At 40.0% G+C, this 17600-nt stretch overlaps 1 protein-coding gene and 1 long non-coding RNA gene across 2 annotated transcripts in view; one reads left to right on the top strand and one right to left on the bottom strand.

The window, feature by feature from the left end:
- Positions 1 to 17600, top strand: part of LOC6037426 (phospholipid scramblase 3) — a 97813-nt gene that overhangs the window by 23379 nt on the left and 56834 nt on the right. The window lies entirely within an intron of this gene.
- On the bottom strand, positions 10247 to 10645 carry LOC119765453. Its single transcript, XR_005276741.1, has 3 exons — positions 10552 to 10645; positions 10343 to 10457; positions 10247 to 10276 (listed from the first exon to the last, which is right to left on the bottom strand). It is a non-coding gene; the product is annotated as an uncharacterized LOC119765453 (long non-coding RNA).

The following is a 17600-nucleotide window of genomic DNA, read 5'->3' as shown; positions in this document are numbered from 1 at the left end:
AATTTGATTGATAAATGTAGGGGTGATAGAGCCAAAAAATCATCTCGCTTCATAAAAAATCATTGCATATTTGTTATCATAGTTTTCAATGTTAAAAAATATTTTATTTCAATTCTTTGAAAAAAATGTTCAAATTATTTATAAACATCTATCGCTATTTCAATTACATCAGAAATTCAGCATAAATGGATGTTTTTGTCAAATTTAAAACAAATTTCTCAGTTCTCTATTTTTTCAACCAAGATGGCGGTCAACCACATTCAATCAGAACCAACAAGGACGCCATATTTATGCAAGGCTAATTGACTGCGTTTAAAGCTTTTCAGGACAGGAGCATGTGATTTTAATCAAGCTTTTTGCATGCCTAATGGCACTTGATAGCTCAAACACCCTTGGTTTTAAAGAAGCATGCGATAAAACCGTTTGGAATGACATTGCCATTGGGTTTTCAAGACTCTCTTAAACCTTTCATTAAACCTTATTGAAAGCCATTTAGCTTTTATTGTCACAAGGTTTTATGTCTGAGGCATAAAAGCCTGTTAGCATCTATTAATTAGCTCTTGCTTATTGGTTGCGATGAATGCCCAAATAAAACTATTAAGCAATCAATTTGCTACCATAAAACCTTAATAAAACTAGGTGGTGGCTAGTCGTTTACTCTTACTGTTTTCTCATTCAAAAGGACTATTAAAGCCTTTCAATAAGGTTCTATAAACAGCACTTTAAACTTACATAGCACTTCCCGACAGGGCAAAGTTTAACGTAGTAAAAAGTTTGTTATAGAAAAATTGTTAAACTAATGGGGTAATTCTCTACCAACTCACACGAAATCGGGAAAAGTTGCCCCGACCCCCACTTCGATTTGCGTGAAACTTTGTCCTAAGGGGTAACTTTTGTCCCTGATCACGAATCCGAGGTCCGTTTTTTGATATCTCGTGACGGAGGGGTGGTACGACCCCTTCCATTTTTGAACATGCGAAAAAAGAGGTGTTTTAATAATTTGCAGCCTGAAACGGTGATAAAATAGAAATTTGGTGTCAAAGGGACTTTTATGTAAAATTAGACGCCCGATTTGATGGCGTACTCATAATTCCGAAAAAACGTATTTTTCATCGAAAAAAACACTAAAAAAGTTTTGAAAATTCTCCCATGTTCCGTTAGTCGACTGTAAATATTTTTGGAACATGTCATTTTATGGGAAATTTTATGTTCTTTTCGAATCTACATTGACCCATAAGGGTCATTTTTTCATTTAGAACAAAATTTTTCATTTTAAAATTTCGTGTTTTTTCTAACTTTGCAGGGTTATTTTTTAGAGTGTAACACTGTTCTACAAAGTTGTAGAGCAGACAATTACAAAAATTTTGATATATAGACATAAGGAGTTTGCTTATAAACATCACGAGTTATTGCGATTTTACGAAAAAAAAGTTTTGAAAATGTTGGTCGTCGTCGATCATGGCCGTTCATAGTTACTCGCGACAGACACCAAGAGAAACACAAAAAGTAACTTTTTCAAAACTTATTTTCGTAAAATCTCTGCTCTATAGTTTTGTAGAACATTGTTACACTCTTAAAAAATAACCCTGCAAAATTAGAAAAAACACGAAATTTTAAAATGAAAATTTTTGTTTTAAATGAAAAAATGACCATTGACCCAGAAGGAGGCACTTAGAATTTTTTTGCGTCCGCCCCGGGATTCGAACCAGCGACCTCTGGATTGTGAGTCCAGTGCGCGGTCCGATTGATCCACACAGGCAGACAACAAAAAAAAAAGATATTAGTGTTTCTAAAATATTATTTTTTGGCAGTAGTTTGCAAAAGCAATGAGGAAAATTAAGCCAATCTCGGATATTTATGGTACATTTTGAAGGGCCTTTTAAGAGCGAGTTTTTCACCGATGTGAAACAGGTCGTATCGAGGTGCTCCGATTTGGATGAAACTTTCAGGGTTTGTTTATCTATACATGAGATGAACTCATGCCAAATATGAGCCCTATACGACAAAGGGAAGTGGGGTAAAACGGGCATTGAAGTTTGAGGTCCAAAACACATGAAAAATCTTAAAATTGCTCGCATTTCCGTAAAACTTCATCAATTCCAACTCTCTTAGATGCATTCGAAAGGTCTTTTGAAGCCCTTCAAAATGTGCTATAGACATCCAGGATTGGTTTGACTTTTTCTCATAGCTTTTGCAAATTACTGTTAAAAATGGATTTTTTTAAACCCTTAATATTTTTTGGCAACAGATTCCAACACCCATACTCCCATAGGTCAAAAGTTAGGGAATTTCATGGACTATAAGCCAACGGTATTAGCTTTTTGGCCAATCGCAGTTTTTCTCATAGTTTTACGATTTTACTAGAACAAACATTTTACAACGTTAGTATTTGCCCTGTAGGCCAAGAAGACGGCACTTGTTGGTCTCAATTTTGTCATATTCGGAATCCTCAGAAAATTTTACATTAGATTGAGGTTTTGGAATTTTGAATTTGATTGGAAAAAATGCCATTTAGAATTAATTAAAAAATTATTTAGAATTTTGTCGGATTAGGGGTAAAACAAGTTTTCGCCTACTTGATACAGCATTTGACGTATTGATCATAGGGTAAATAAGATCTATTTCTTTTTTCAAAAGTGTTTTATTTAATTATTTTTTAAATCAAAATTACAACTCCAATACTTCTAACTTACGTGAAATTGATCGAGGATTCCGAATATGATAACATTGAGACCTCCTCCGTGTACGCACGAGAGCAAGCAGCAGTCAAGTGCTCAGTGCTCCATCGTTTTTTCGGATTTTTTCGCCGTAGTTGATTGTGAATACCCGCGAGTTTGCTCCTGCAGCATGCCAAAGGCCGGCCGTGGCCGTGGCAGTTCGAGTGCGGCCTCGAAAAACCCGCGAAGTTCGTCTACCGGCCGTGTGCAAAAAGGTAAACAAACCAACGCCGTGTCGGCCGCCATCGCGCAGGGGAGCGTCAGCGCTGAAGGCATCGACAAAAAGTTACTACATCCCGGATATGTCCCAAGATCACCAGTGCGAACCCGTTCCGGTTCATCAACATCCGCCAACATCCCCATCAGGAACGAGTTCCAGATGCTGAGCGACGACGAAGAAAATAACAACACCGACGGTAGCAGCACTACCGACGACGACGACGACGATGATGGTCGTGCACGGAAAAAAGTGCCGACGTCAAAAAAGAACAATTCTCTGACGGAACGAAGACCACCACCAATTTTTGTTTTGGACACGTTGGCGGACGATGTTGACGAGGTGCTGGAAGGCCTCGGATATTGTCTGAAAATCGGTAAGTCGGCAGTGCAAGTGATCACACTGAATAAAAAGAATTTCGACCTGGTGTTTGAAGAGTTGAAGCTTAGCAATTTCAACTTCTACACATTCAACCCCGAGAAGCCCCCTGTTAAGGTCGTCCTGCAGGGTTACCAAGACCGTCCGATCGCCGACCTGAAGCGACACCTATCGAACGCCGGAATAAAGCCACGGGAGATAAAAGTGCTCTCGCGAAAGACAACAGTCACGGGTACGCATACCCTGTACCTGTTGTACTTCGACCGCGGCACCGTCAAGATCCAAGACCTGCGGCGGACTAAGACGTTGGACGGTTTTGGGTAAACTGGCGGTTTTACACCAAGAACCCGACGGACGTAGCGCAATGCCACCGTTGCCAGAAATTCGGCCACGGCTCGCGGAACTGCAACCTCCGGCCCCGCTGCGTGAAGTGCGGTGAGTCACACCTCTCGGAGGCGTGCGCACTGCCACGAAAGGCGGACTTGGGGACAAGGCAGAACAAACCAAGCCACGCGTAAAGTGCGCGAACTGTGACGGCAACCATACCGGCAATTACCGCGGATGCGTCGCGCGCAAGGCCTACCTCGAGGAGCAGGAAAGAGGAAGAAGAAAGCAGCAGCGTCCCACTATCCTCAGCGAAGTACGAGCGCAGCCGTTTCTGCAGCTGGACAGCGTACGGTTCCAGCGGACAACTCAGCGATCCCTCCTGGATGGGGGCGTTCGTTCGCCAGCGTGGTCGCTGCCGGTAGCGGCGATGCGGCCCAGCAAGAAGTCACCGGGAAGATCTCTTCACCCTGCCGGAGTTCTTTGCTCTCGCGGGGGAGATGATGACACGGTTTCGGAGCTGCCGGAACAAGGCGGAACAATTCCTGGCCCTTGGGGAACTGATGATCAAACACATCTACAAAGGATAAATAACCTGTGATCTAGATATAAGCTTTCTCTTCCTCTATCCCCTTTCCTTTGCAATTTTTGTAAGTTTTTTTTGAATTTTTCTTACTCTTGCTAGTGCCTTAGTTAAAGAAATAATTGTTCCAAAATGGATTAAGATGCAACACACAGCTGAAAGGAACTCCAAAACTCTGTTATGCACTTCAAAATAACTCATTGTATCTTGATTATTCACCAATAAAACCGAATTGAAATTGAAAAAAAATAACATTGAGACCGAAATGTGCCGTCTTCTTGGCCTACAGGGCAAAAACTAACGTTGTAAAATGTTTGTTCTAGTAAAATCGTAAAACTATGAGAAAAACTGCGATTGGCCAAAAAGCTAATACCGTTGGCTTATAGTCCATGAAATTCCCTAACTTTTGACCTATGGGAGTATGGGTGTTGGAATCTGTTGCCAAAAAATATTAAGGGTTTAAAAAAATCCATTTTTAACAGTAATTTGCAAAAGCTATGAGAAAAAGTCAAACCAATCCTGGATGTCTATAGCACAATTTGAAGGGCTTCGAAAGACCTTTCGAATGCATCTAAGAGAGTTGGAATTGATGAAGTTTTACGGAAATGCGAGCAATTTTAAGATTTTTCATGTGTTTTGGACCTCAAACTTCAATGCTCGTTTTACCCCACTTCCCTTTGTCGTAGAGGGCTCATATTTGACATGAGTTCATCTCATGCATAGACAAACAAACGCTGAAAGTTTCATCCAAATCGGAGCACCTCGATACCACCTCTAGAACAAACCGAGCAGAATCTACAAATACTGCCTCTTAAATGCAACTAAAAGAGTTGAAATAGACGTAGTATTATGAAAATGCTTCCATTTTTATGTTTCTTTTATTTTTATTATTTTTTTTTTTTTTTGAACTTCCAAAATCAAACCATCCACTTTAAAGACCCTCAGGTCTTTTGCGTCTCTATTGCAAGTTTCTGCTCGAATAGAAGTATGACTTTTTGCATAGAAACTTTTTTAAGTTCAAATAGGACTTGAAAAAAGGTTCCTAAAAAATCTACGAACTGCACAATTGATAGTTTGTTGTAAAGGGTCGTCCAAATTAAATCATGAAAAATTCATAAACTGCAAACTAATTTTATGAGCAACCAAAAAAAAGATCCCACGGCGCTAAACTCGTCAGATATGACAGCGAAAAAAAAAGTCAGGCAAATAACTTTCCATCGCACTGCCCCAATAAAGCATCAACAACATCAACATATTGCTGTCAATAAAAATCAGCCCCCTGGCACCACTGTAAATGCCTAGAACGTTTGACAGTCACCAAAACCCCGAAGAGCCCACGCAGTAGTATTAGTGAAGAGCCCACGGTAAACAAAGTTGTTTGGGTAGTAGTATTGGTGTTGTCTGTTTTTTTACACCAAATCATCAAGAAACGTCACTTTTTGTTTATGCAGCTGCTGTTACGAAAAAAGTTGAGAATTTTGGCAGAATATTTTCCGGCGGATCTGCAGCTAAACGAACTGGACGAACAGGGCATTTTTCCTCGCAGAAGGTTGATGTTTTGTTGCCGCTATTGCGAGCCCAGGAGGCCCCTGTGTGGTGTGGCGCAAAAGCTCAACCCGGTCGTTGCGTACAATCTGACCTCACTCGCGGGTAAGTTTTTCTTTATTCAATTACATGGATTACATGCGTAATTGATCGTTTTTCTTCAGAATCAGGACGACGTAAATCGTGCCCGGTTTATTTCCTTTCGGAGCTGTGTTTTGATGCTGCCAATCACAGTGAGTTATTCCCGCCTCCGATCAACAATTCCGGCCAGTTCTACTCCACAACTACGAAAATGTTTCACATACCAACTTTCGAAACCTCAAGCTGGGTCGACCCGTCGTAGCCGTTGCCCCGCCGAAGCGACCAGTTGAATGAACACCACCCGAGTGTCAAAATGTTCGAAAAGAAGGACAATTTCTCTGACTTGTTTCGTAGGGACTTGTCCTATTCGGTGATATGTGCTGCTTGGCAGGAAACTCTCGCCGTATGAAATTCTGGAGCGCGTCCTCGTCGAAAAGGATCCCATCTTCAGCGAAATGTACACCGTCGAGGGACCGGCTTCCGGCCAGCAGCAGGACAGCGTCGACTCGCCGGATGTCGATACGATAGATGATTAAAGTGTGTCGTGTGAGGTGAATGAAGCGTGTTTGATTTCGACGATTCGCGTGTTCCGGCAGGGTTTTCGTTTCGTTGGTTCGCACACATCAAGTGTTCGGCTGGTTTTAGAGCGCTTTCGTTTGCGTGGATCCACCCGGATCTGGCTTCCGCATTCGTCGATTTCGGTAAGGTCTACAGTTTCGACTTGTTTCGCAGGGAACTTGCCCTACTCGGTGATGTTGAATTCGGTGGATGTTCGATACAAGCTTGGACGAGAACGTGCAGATTCGGCAGGCTTAATTTTTTTACTGCTTCGGCTTGTTCACAGAGACGAGCGACACCACTTATAAGCACGCGTCTAAGCCTTCGAGGTGGTTCCCATCAAAGGGTTCGACAGGACGCCCAAGATCCGCCCGAACGACCCGCTACAGACTCCGGCAGGTAGTAACGGACCAAGTTCCGATACGGCCCTGCTTCTGGAGACACCGAATGTGCCGCTGCCACTGCTGTTACCTCCGATTGACCCGCCGAGAGGTTCGCCGGGTAGCAACGAACCAAGTTCCGATCCTGACCAGCGATTACCTCCGTCGGGGACTGTACCACTCCCGCCGATGATCCGCCCGAACGACCCGCTACAGACTCCGGCAGGTAGTAACGGACCAAGTTTTCTGGGGTTTGGTCCACTCCCGCTGTCGGTCCACCCGAACGACTCATGCAGGGAATCGAGGGAATCGCGTCCTTATGAAGAATTCTACCCTTTCTGGACTCATAAAACAGTCCATCGCGAAGTGGTCCGAGCAAATCTGAGCTTTGTCGAAATCTATGTTTGCAAAGCCGTCTTTGTCCCACCCCGCGATGGCATTTTTCCATAGTTTGCGGCGGATAGGGTCCTTTGGGAATTTATGTTTGGAAATCCGTCCCGTGGTCGTTATTTTCTTCTTATGGAAGTCGTTTTCACAATATGAAATTATGCATTTCATTTTTCTAGGTTGCGCATTTTGTTTGTTTTCAAATTTTGACAGCAACGCGTTCGTCTTCTTCTTTGTTGTCTTTATGTTTGCGTTGTACATATCGGTTTCATAAAAATGGCCGCCGTGACAGGGGGCTGATAAAAATGCAGATCAAGTGAAACTGACAAGCGCGTGTTCAACCTTTGTGTTGCACGCGAGTGTGTGAGCCTTTGCACTTCAATCTTTTTTTTGCTCGCTGAAAAATTCCCACACAATTTTCACACTGCCTGGAAACTGCATTTTAGAAGTGTGTGTGTTTGTGCGTGTATGTGTATGTGTATTGCATAGGGTTGTATGTGAACAAGAGATCACTCGAAATTTTAGTAGCAGCAGCAGCTTAGGCGACTGCATTTAGAAGTGCGATAGCGCGCGATTGTTCGATGTGTTGTCAGCTGCTGGAGATTATCGATGATGGCTGCGTTTGACAGCTGGAAATTTAGTTTCCAATTGCGGTGGCTGGCAACACTGAATGGTCAAAATACACGTTGGGGGGTATTCAATTTGCGGTTGTTGGAAAATATGAGAGCTTAGTTTGTAAAGGTTTTGTTATTTTGTGTCGATTTATTCAGATGGATTTGCATTTGACATGTCAGCAATATGTTTGTGATAAAACTTACCAAAACATATAAAAAACACTTTTTGCTACCAACTTATTAAAAAAAAACAGTTTAGCAACCCCAAAATGGATCGCTGTAATTACAAACATCATTTAATGGCATCACTTCATTCACCATTATTTAGTGTCCAATACATCAGGAAGTGTTTTTTTTATTCACTTTTGCACTGAACCGCTGAACCAACCGGGGTCAATCCGTAGATTACGCGATGTAGGGCAACAAAAAGGTTAAAACCTAGTTTTACGCAGGTCAACAAAGAGAAAGCGGAAGTAGGACGGTTAATGAAAAACCACGTACTGCATTGAACTCCTTCCTCCTCCCAGTTACCAACCTTCCTTGGGCTAACCATTGTGGGGGTTCTAAATCAAGTGGAAAAACGGTGGCTTTTTGCTTGAAATTTATTGCTTTTCTAGTGAGCTCCACGAATGTGCAAGCAAATGGGTTGCGTATGTTGACCGTACGGAAACTGGTGCTTGGGAAATTGAATCTATATGAAAATAAAACTCCAATCATGAATGCGTTTCAGATATAAATAAAAAAAAAAAGTTCTGCTAAATGTTTATAGAAGTTTCTGCTACGCATTGCATCAAGTATCATACCACATTTTACCTATCCAACATTCAGCAACTCAGGGGAATACTATAATTAACATAACAGCACTTTCATTTTGGATAGTGAAAAGTAAGCTGGGTTTTAACTTCTGAAAGACAGGAAAAAATAGCTGAAATTTGTGTCCAAACCCAAATATTTGATGGTCATGAGTGAGAAAGGCACCTACCACATAGGTACATTAAGGTAGATTGATTTCATTGAGTCAATACGCTATAGCATTCAAAAAGCCCTCGAAGTGATGAATAAACCTAAAACCGTTTTCGCAAACTGCAAAACAGTTCAAAATCTAATCGGGGAACTTGCAATGAACACATCGACTTAAATTAAAACTACCGGTCATTCCATTACAGCCATTGGTTAGGAAACACGCATAAACGTTATATCCTCTGATATGAATTGAATTAGGACGCTTTGGGCAAAGCTTTCCTTCAATTTGGCTGGAAGATTTTTTCCCCATTGAGCTGCTTGGACAGGGTAAGTTTATCGGATGGTACGTGATGCTTGCCAAAATTTGACCCCGGCCATAGACTAAATATATATAGATACGCCACTCCGCTGTTGGGGCTGGCGACACTACCGCCACGCCAAAATTACACCTGGTGGCAATTCACAGGTACTAATCTACCCTTTGGGAACGTTTGAGAAAAATCCTCCTCAGTTTCAGTTCAATGCTCAGTGGGTATATCCAAGCAACTTTCGACTAGCATCTGCTGTTTCAAGAAATGTCAAAACAAAGGCATTTTTATTTTTCGTTTTCTTTGCTGGTAGTTTAGCATCCTTCGCAAATGTTTTATGAATTTGCTGGTTGTGCCGTTTCTACCATGCAGATTCTAGCGGCGTGAATGTTCCAGTCAATAGATCGAAAGTGTTGTGCTCTTCAAGAAAGCAGGTGAGGAATAAAAATAACAAAAAAATCCTCCATCAAAAAGATTGTTTCGATTATCACAGCTTAGTGAGATTCCGGAGAACTGTGATGGTGAAAGCGAACTCGGAAACGATGAAGCGGAAGTCTGTCTAGCCATCCATGGTGGATGGCAATCAACGTTCAGTCACACATCCGGACAAACCTAAGACCTCGACTACTGAACAAGCAAGGGAACAAATGCTGCCCCGCCAAAGAAGCTTCTCCTGCCACAGAAGCCCTGTGATTACCCAAATTATCTGGCAGCTGTACAAAAAAAACAGATTTCGGTGTTCAACTACAGGTGCGACGGCGAACCTGACCGGAAATGTTCGTCTTTTGCATCTGATCTCGTAAAATAGTGCATCTTGAAACTATGTTTTGAATTGGTTCGAAACGATAGTAAATCACCGTCATGTTCCAATACTGCTAGTTGTGTGTAACATAATTGGTTTAAATGTATACTATGCAATGTAAAATTCTTGGGAATAAAATAAAAATCTATTTTTTTTATTATTCTGAACTTTGTGCGTATTATTTATTATAACTGAACTTTGTGCGACTTCTCTTTTATTTGGGCCTGAGGTACTCTGCCAGGAACAGGGCTGGTTGCATTCAAGTTGTTTGGGACACGACACATGGGGTGGGAATTGCTGTGGCGGCCTTGTCAATCGCTATTTTCGCTATCAACTCCTGGTCCTTTATATCGAACATCAACATTTCAACGACGCGAATCCGATGAATTGGCGTAACCAGTTTGCTGGTGCAGACTTCACTGAAAAGAGAACACGATTTTCTAAATTGTACAGATCAAATAGGAAAACCTTGTTGCTGTTTTTACCATTAACGGACCATCGGTTCCCGGCAGAGTCCCTGTTTACGCCTCTCGAAAATCGTTTGTTGCAACTCACTCACCGCCACAAACAGCCACCACCTCCGTTGGTATCATGGAAACCCTTTAAAACAAAGCAAGTTAGTGGCATTTTTGATGTCAGGAAACATTAGGTCGAAAAGGGCAGAGTGCTACGATTTTGTTTAGCAATTTAGTACCTGTAACTTGACTGTGGTGGCGCTCGGAGCGCTAAAGGGGTGTCGCCAACTGGGTATATGGAGCAAATTCCTAGTGGGACATCTACTTGATTAATAATCTATGCCCCGGCCCAGGCATGGAGACGACGACGACGGCAAGATGACCTATTAAAGATAAAATCTGAGCTCAGTGAAGGCTACTTTGCTGGGCTGACGAGATTGTGAGAAAATTCTATCGCTTTTCTAAAGGCTTTGGCTTTGGACAATATAGTTGAGAGATTTTATCATGTTGGCTTCAATAAAATCCTTCTCAAAAAATCCACCAGTTTCCTCTTTCGAGCTAGTGATTAATACCCAAAATATCCTACAATAACTTTTTATTCAAACCGTTACAAATTTCCGAAAATGCTTTAGCCCAATCGACCTTTTAAAAGTTTGCCTCTTTATTTGGAGAATGAGCTGCTGCTGCATCACCCGGGCGTGATCGCATTATTCACGTTAATTGCCAATTACGTTTCAATTACGCCCCAGTTGCCATTCATCAGCCATACTCGAAAAAAAAAAGATTTTTTTTTAAGAAGAAAAGTTCCAAGTGCTTCATCTTGACGTCGAGAAACGTGAGTGCGCTACTTTGCGTAAAATCGTTATCATCTGATGCTGCTTAGAGGTGAGAGCATGAAGAGCAACTTAAAAGCAGCAGGAAGTCGCTGGTTGGAGCAGTTTGATGGAGTTTCCCCAAGAGCGGGCAGCGGGCTAGGTCACGGAGATTTGAAGTGAGGCAGGGAGTTTTCAACGAGTTTTTAAACCCATATTCATTAAGGATTCGCTGGGCTTAGCCATATAAAAGCAATTTAAAACAACAAAATAATGAAGAATATCTCTGGAGTTTTTTTTGAAAAGGTCCATTAAACCAAATTTTCAGTTTTTGCTTTTTGGGTGTTTTTTAATACCCCTGACTCAGGGCGGTTTCAAAAACACCCAAATAGCAAAAACTGGAAATTTGCTTTATTGGACCTTTTCAAAAAAACTCCAGATCTTTAAAATTTTGTTATAATAGCAGGTTGAAAATTCGGTTGGTTGAAAATTAAAATAACATAAAAAATGTGTAAAAATGTCGTCCTAATGAAAATTCACCAAAAACTCATGTAAATTCGCAAGTTCCTGATGTAATGTTATACATTTTTTTTACAAAAAATCTGTCATCCTTCCATCGCGTGTGTGCTATCTTGTCGCTGTAAAAATATAGGACGTGTGTCAAGATAGCACACAAGCGACATTCAAATAAATCAATTTTAGTTCGTTTCGATATTATATTTCCGAACTAGCAGTGTCCTACTGTTACAGTTTGTTTACATTGGATTAGACCAGCTGGATTTGACAGTTATGCCGGTTCGGTGTACACTGTGAAGCTAGAATAGTGAGAAGTGGCAAAATCCTTGCAGCACTTTTGATACGCGTCGCCATCTTGTTTTTCCTCTCAGTTACACTTCTATTCTATGCTTTCAAGTTAAATAAAGCGCATAGCGGAGCTTTCTGCTCCCTGGGATGGATTTCTGTTGAATTTTACTTCTGTTTTTGTTTTCACTAACTACATGAAAGATGATACTTTTCTGTCAATTGGATGCATAATTGACGGGGTGCTGTTTACTCAGCACAGTTTGCTAGCCACATTTACCCCTGGCAATGAACCGTGACGTCCCCGACGGAAGTGGCGCGCCCGTGAAGAGGTTTCGCTTTTGTTTGCACTCATGGTCCGGCTTATGGCGATCATTATGATTATGATTATTATTCTGCCACGATCGAGAGGAGCGATAGTATTTGATAGTATTTGTTTGAGGACTTTGAAAATGGTGGAACTAATCAGGCGTGATGTTTATTGTGGTTGTATGTGTTTGGGCAACAATTTACCTAAAAAATGTCTTTAAAGGTGGGTGAAATTCGAATCGTTGTACAGTTCTATAAACTTTTTTTATTGGATTGATTCACGTTGGTCAAAATTAATTGGCAAAATTGCCAAACTTGGAACATACCGTCATCAGGGGTGACATTGGGTCTGATTCATTTAGTTTTAGTATGAGTAAACTCAGCCGGGGCCGTGGTGTAGGGGTAAGTGTGGTTGCCTCTCACCCAGTCGGCCTGGGTTCGATCCCAGAAGGTCCCGGTGTAGAGCGTCCAATTTCCCGTCCCGGGAAAAAATATCCCGGGAATTCCCGGGATTTCCCGAAAAAAAATATTTCCCGTTTCCCGGGAAATTTATAAATTTCCCGGGAATTCCCGAAATTCAAGCGGAAGTATACATTTTATGTAAAGTTGAGATTTTTTTTCGTTCTTGTTTACCGTGATCAAATGAGATGAATATCGAATTGTTATCGTTAAATATTTCAAATAGGTTTATGCATGAAGAATTACTTCAATTCGTTTAATACCTAGTTTTGAAGAAATTACCATTTGAAGTGAAAGAATTATGGAGGTAGTAAAAGATAGGTAGTAGGTGCAAAACTGGGTGTTAGGGGGTTAAATAGTAAAAAATGGAAGACTGATTGTAAAGTTATGTTAATTTATCGTAGAATTTAAATCATGTTCATGTGCTGTGGAAAAAATTTCAACCGAAGTCAATTATAAACCGGAAAATCATGTGACATAAATAAAACCATAAAAAAAAACATTGAAAAACTACTATGTGTTGTTTGAGAGGTGCCAAAAAATACAGAACATATTTTAAAACTTGAAACTTTGAAAACATTGAGTTGTTTGAAGTACAGTCGACTCTCTGGCTGTCGATCTTCTCGATATCAATAATGCTCCATGTACCGATGAATTCTTCAGTCCCTTCAAACTGCATACTTCGATTGTCTTTATTCCTCGATATTTTCTCTTGCTTGAAGGATCTCTTCCTCGACGGTCTCTTGGATTCTATTTGCTTTAAATATCTATTCAGGTTGTCAATAATTTTACTTTCTCATGGCTTGCTTAGACATTTTTCTTTGAGAAACGAAGCTTTGAAGGGTGTTTGACATTCATTTGTTTTTGTTTGCTGAACGTTGCCATGATTCTCTCCTATAGCTGGTCAGCAAGAAAAAACAAATTTCAATCGAGTCTTCATTTTGCATCGTTCTGTAAACTGATGCTTCTCTTCCTCGACGGTCCCTTGGATATTGACAACCAGAGAGTCGACTGTAATTATTATTAGTTTTATTAAAGACACTTTATCATTGTAATGGCATTCGTGTCGCCGCTGTTTGAAGTTAAACATTTTAAAGATTTTAAAGAAAAACTAAAAAGCTTTGCCATATTGTTCAAGAGCTGAAACCATTATGATTTGTTTTAGAAAAGTAATTTGTCATGAAAAACATAACTACTGAACACTCCCTCAAACTAAACACGAAGACAAGTTTAAATAAGTTTTATTGTTGTGGAGTATGGATTAATTTTTACTCACTGTAAAAAACTGTGATAAAAAAATACTTCTCATAAAAAAAATACCTGGATACTTTATTTGTATCGTACGATTTATGAAATTAAAAAAAATCATTTTCTTGTTCTTTTATGATTTTTATATGCAGTCAAGCTGTCAATTGATCTTCAGACTTATTGTAACCATTAAAAGCACTGTTCTATACAATTTTGTAGCAAAATATTAATCAGAACCAAAATCAAAACAATTTTTAATAAATTCAAAATTTCCCGGGAATTCCCGGGATTTCCCGGGAAATTGATTGAAAATTTCCCGTTTCCCGGGAAATTTGTAATCCCGGGAAATTGGACGCTCTATCCCGGTGGCAAATTTTGAGACGAGGTTTGTCTGATCACGCCTTCCGTCGGACGGGGAAGTAAATGTTGGCCCCGGTCTAACCTAAAGGGGTTAGGTCGTTAGCTCAATCCAGGTGTAGGAGTCGTCTCCCTGGTTCCTGCCTCGGTGGAGTCGCTGGTAGGCAGTTGGACTCACAATCCAAAGGTCGTCAGTTCGAATCCCGGGGTGGATGGAAGCTTAGGTGTAAAAAGAGGTTTTGCAATTGCCTCAACAATCAAGCCTTCGGACACCTAGTTTCGAGTAGGTATCTCGCAATCGAGAACGTCAAGGCAATGCTGTAGAGCGAATAATTTGATTTGATTTTTGATTTGATTATGAGTAGGGTTAGTGAAATTTCACGATTTCGCGGACAACGTGAAATCCGCGAAATTTGGCTTTTTTTCCGTGAAATCCCGTGAAATTTTACGTTTGTGTGAAAATGTAACGATTTTTCTTAAAACATAATTTATCAAACTCAAATAGGAACCAATAAAATCATATAAACTACTGTAAGTGAGTGAATGCCCTGGTTTAATTACTAATAAATGGTTAGTGATTTTTGACGATTTCGTGGACGGTGTGAAGTTTATCAATTATCAATTTTTATTAATTACAACTTAATAAATATTTCATCCATAAAAAATTTATTTGCTTTCAATTGAAAAGCTTGATATTAACCGTTTGTTTGGAAACTTACTGAATTTAGTTATATTTTCATTCACTGTAATACAGATTTTACTGCTATCTTATTTGAAAGGTATAGTTTCAAAATAAAAGAATCAAGCTTTGTTTTATTCAAAATAAAATCAAGAGTATTTTTTTATTTTTGAAATCATCTTTTGAATGCGTTAAATTTTTTTCTGAGTCCAGTTTAAGTTTAATGACATTTGTTCATTTGGGTGGATAATTCCCGTGAAAGTTAAAAAAATAATACTACTTTTTTCTTTTTCTTTTCTCATTTTGAATAAAAATATCGATTTTGTTAAAAATTATATTAGTTTTGCCTATTGATTTTTAATTTAGTTTTTGAAAAAGAAAGATGAATACTTTAAAAATAGGTTTAAAGGGCTAAATTTCGCGGAAAATTCAATTTATTTTAGTAATTTTGGCTTGACAAGATTGTTAAATCTTGCTTTGATATGAGCTATAAGCTTTATTAGTTGAATATTACAAATGAATTCTTATAAATGAGAATACGCCAGCTCAACATTTTGTTTCAAAATATAAATAGAGCTCATAAACCTGGTGGAAACTTTTTTGATAATTAGAACAATTTTTTGTTGGTGTAACGTTCAAGTTTAGTGAAGTTTTTTTTTAATTTATTGAAGAATAATATATAATGAAGCATAACAAGTAGTTTCTGTGATTTAAACGTAGGATTTTCAGAGTCATTCTAACACTTTTCATGTGCCGCGAAATATGCGTGAAATTTTGTGTTTTGAAATTGAGGTCCCGGTGAAATTTGCAATTTTTGAGCGTGAAAAATCACTAAGCCTAATTATGAGTAAACTCATTGATCCCAAATTGATTTATGTTATTGCTGATTATATTTCTAAAAATATAGTTGGATCGATATCATATTCGCTCCAAGACATTAACTAAATTACGAATCATTTCTTTAAATACGTCCCGTACTCCACTGCACACTAACGAATCACCGGTTCATTACTCCTTTTTTTATGCTTCTTCATCAACCAACCTACAAATATAGGCTGAAGCGCTGACTAATAGGTGGCACATCCCCACGTATCAACCAAGGCCAAAAGGACGAATGTCGCCTACGCGATTCCTAGATAACTGAAAAGAAACCCCGGCCTACTATATATGTGACAGTCGAACTTGTTTTGTCATCCATGCGCACGTGTATGTGTGTGTGTGATTAATAATAATGATTCATCTACGTTTTGCTGCGCCATAGTAGGCGCTTGTACAACCTGATAACGCGATGACGATACGAGGAACCCGTGACCCAAGGACTACTTTGGCCACCGGACTCCCAATCCTCGTTTGTCTGCCTTTGGTGAAGAGATTGATGGCGATGGAATCAGCCCAGGAACACGCCACCGGTGATGACAAATGACTCACGTTCAGCGCTCAACAACCGTAGTCATGTAGCGCGTGGTCCACGACAAACCACGAAATAAAATTGTTCGGAGAGAGTTTGAACCTTCAACTGTTTTCGCCTTATGCCATGGATTCCAATCCACGTCTCGATGACCGTTGACGTGGTCAAACGCGAATCCAATTCGTCCCGTGTCGTTGATCCGTTTTATCCCAGCTGCAGGGGTGTGCCGGGCCCACCAAAACCATCTCAAACTGGTCGGTCACTGTGTGGTAAATTGGAAACGGTTGACTTTTATGCCCGCTTGATTCCACACTCGAGTGATTAACCCCGTGGGCTTGGCGCGGGCCTCATGCCTAGCCCCTCGTGTAGATATTATCGTGATTAAGACGGAATTTCAATCTATTTTTCGAGCCGAAGGATCAGGACACCAGCTGTGCGCTCCCTAATCAGCTTTCCGGGAAATTGTAAGGGATGTTGTAGCTGGAGGGGAGGATTTTTGGGACGATTTATTGGACGACCTGGATTGGCGACGTGGGCTGACGAAAGGATCGGCATTGGAGTGAGTGGAAATTAATAAAAGAAAAAAGGAGCGTTACAAAGAACAACATAATGTTACTGTGTGCTAGATGGTCATTTGGGTTGAAGTTGGGAGTAGCTTAAAAGTGTAAGAATTAATTAATGAAAAGAGTCGGACCTTTTAAGGACCTTAAAATTTCAAAGCCCGTATTACACCACTTCCCTTTGTCACAGAGAGTTTATATTTGGCATGAGTTCATCTTGTGTATAAACAAACAAACGCTAAAAGTTTTATCCAAATCAAAGCTTCTCGATACGACTTCTAGAACAAACCGAGCAAAATCTACAAAAAATAGCTCTTACAAATAGTGCTTTCCAATCAGCCTCATATTTAAGGGGACATTTTTTCATTATTGATGCTCTTTTACAAAGTTCATAAAGTTTAGTTTTGAGGTGTACGAATAAATGAATAAACACTGACAATACAAAAAATCGACGGGATACCCTCTGATTCAATTCCCTAGGCAAAAATAAGTATCTGTGTCAATTCTGAGCCAAATCGGTTGAGGTTTAGAGGTCGTTTTTGTTGTTGAAATTTTTATGGGGAAAATCACGATTTTCCGAAATTTTCAATTTTTCTTGTCACCCTAATGATAACCTTTGTTTTGATGATAGGAGTTGAGAGCATCGGTTCGGTTT

The sequence above is a fragment of the Culex quinquefasciatus genome, chromosome 1, assembly GCF_015732765.1.
Source record: "Culex quinquefasciatus strain JHB chromosome 1, VPISU_Cqui_1.0_pri_paternal, whole genome shotgun sequence".
In the NCBI taxonomy this organism is placed as follows: Eukaryota; Metazoa; Arthropoda; class Insecta; order Diptera; family Culicidae; genus Culex; species Culex quinquefasciatus.
The sequence above is the reverse complement of the archived record's forward strand: the minus strand, read 5'-3'. Positions and strand labels throughout refer to the sequence as shown.